Raw genomic sequence first — 2,500 nt, forward strand, 5'->3', positions numbered from 1 at the left:
AGGTAAACCTTGAAAAATTTGGTATTCTTTATAGGGACTAATTCTGTGTACATCATTTACATTTTATGCTGCAATTTCCCTGGTACCTTTCATGCCCTCTCCTGTTATTGGGGCCAAAAATGTGGAGGTTGAGGGAGCTTCCAGACAATAAAACCTACATATTTCCATTGTAGAAGGTGAGAGGAATCCAACAATATCGATCCGTTAGAAACCGTTAGAAAGAGGTATTAAAAAAACATTACCAACACAAACGCCGTTATCAAATTTTTTAATGCTTTTGATTTGTTAGTTGAATTAGATTATGGTAAAGTGATTAGTTGTGTTACAATCCAAATTGAAACTAGACTCCTCTAGCAACACAAGGAGTTCCAAACGCAGCATAATTCAACACTCAATCAAAATATCAATACAAACTTTGCCCCACAATTTCCCTGGTACCTTTCATGCCCTCCCCTGCAATCAGGGCCAAAAATGTGAAGGGTTTGGGTGGGTTTCCACACAATAATTTCTCTATATATGGAAACTAGACAGTGAGAGGAATCCAACGATACCGAAATCATTGCAATCCATTTGGCAGACATATTCCAAAAATTACCCTTTGTGTCAAGACTTATCATGCTGACAAAATAATTCATAAATTATGCTGCGTCAGAACTCCTCATCCTACTCGTCCAGACAAGTTGGACAAAATGTTTTGACCGTTTGGAACATCTACTTTCTCGTCCTCGACAAGTTGTCCATCTCACACTCCTGCAATGCTGGTTGAGCAGGATGAGATGATGTCACAATGGTAGGTAGAGATTACAGAGATGGACGTGCGTAGATAGAGAGAAATGGACACCACCATGTTATAGAGCTGAAAAAATAGAGTGGGATGGAACATTGTTTAAGTTGCGCTGGATTTATATCTACCGTTAAATGGAAAAAAGCGGTCGAAATCGACCTTCTGCAGCAGAGTCGTTTGTTTATGTCTGCATTTTCTATAAACTTGTTTTCTATACGTGTCTAGTTTTCTGTATTTCCATTTTCTATACCCGCGTTTTCTTTAAATGTCACGTTTTCTGTTCACCATTTTCTACCACCGTGACATTATTTCCGATTATTAATTATTTTAACCATTATTTTTTTGTATTTGTACTAAGTTTTCCTCAATGCCTGTAATAGTTTTACAATATATTTTGTTTTTCTATATAATGCAATTATTTTAGTATAATTTATATTGTTATCATAACCTTTATTCATATTTAACAAGGTAACAACCTTACTGCCTCTTTACGCAATTTGCCCCCCATGTTGGAACAATATACAATGCAAATTACTTGATCACTTTGTGGTAAGCTTTTGCCATGGCAGGACCCAGTAATTTCTGTGCGGAGTGTGACATGGGGCAAGTCTATTTATTATATGTAATTATTATTATATATATTTTAAAATACAATGAAATTTATTGTCTATTTTATCATGAAAGATCAAATGTTAACTAATTATTTTTTTATATTAGGTACCAGCACTTTTTTTAAAAATATGGAGGCCGGGCCAACCTCTTGCTCGATCTTTGCCGGTCGCATGGCCTCATTTCTGGGGGAAATTCAATGCCCCAAATGCGATAGCATTTATCGCATAGACAGTAAAATAAATTCATTGAGGTGCGACAAAACACAAAAAATTAATAAAAGGAAAGTTAGATGCTATTTCAAAAAATCACTTTTTACGAACACCTTTTTTGATAATAGTAAGCTTGATTTTGAAACTACCAAAATTTGTCAACTTGTATTTGAGAGAGAGGTTTTCGTACCCATCTGCACGGAGCGAATTTAATTTACCGAACATGACTATTTGCGATTGGCCGAGCTTCTGCCGGGAGGTTCTCATTTCTTGGTGTTTTGAAAATCAATCCAACAAAACTGGTGGGTCAGGGGAAATTGTCAAGATTGATGAATATAAATTTGGAATGAGAAAGAGTAGAGTAATTGAAGGTCAGTGGGTTTTTGGAGGAGTATGCCGCAATAGTGGAAAAAAAATTCTCGTACCCGTGGAGACCCGTGACACTCTCTCTTTGCTTAACGTAATAAAGGAGCGGATCCACCCAGGGACAACGGTCATTAGTGATTGTTGGAAGGCATACAACTGTCTCAATAAGGAGGGGTATCAACATTTAACTGTGAACCATTCATACAATTTTGTTGACCCCACGAGTAAAGTGCACACCAATAGGATCAAGCATAAATGGAGGGAGGCAAAATCAAAAGTGCCCCCCTTCGGCAGGAGGAAGTACCACTTCGCCGGGTACTTGGCTAAGGCCATGTTCCAAATTATGTACCCGGCGGAAAACAAAAGGCTCCACCAGTTCCTCTCGCCGCAGCTCATTTGTACCCTCCACACTGACGTTGTGTGTTGTATATTGTTTAAATATTCTTATTTAATGAATTGACATTGTGAGAATAAGCAGGGGGTGGGATAATTGTATATGTCATGTTTTTGTTATTTTTGATCGCAATAA

The 2,500-nt window shown here is 37.4% G+C and overlaps 1 protein-coding gene across 1 annotated transcript in view; it reads right to left on the reverse strand.

Annotated features, from left to right (window-relative positions):
- Positions 1 to 2,500, reverse strand: part of Spase12 (Signal peptidase complex subunit Spase12) — a 10,288-nt gene that overhangs the window by 7,079 nt on the left and 709 nt on the right. The gene's annotated exons all lie outside the window — the stretch shown is intronic.

The sequence above is a fragment of the Penaeus vannamei genome, chromosome 13 (assembly GCF_042767895.1).
Source record: "Penaeus vannamei isolate JL-2024 chromosome 13, ASM4276789v1, whole genome shotgun sequence".
In the NCBI taxonomy this organism is placed as follows: Eukaryota; Metazoa; Arthropoda; class Malacostraca; order Decapoda; family Penaeidae; genus Penaeus; species Penaeus vannamei.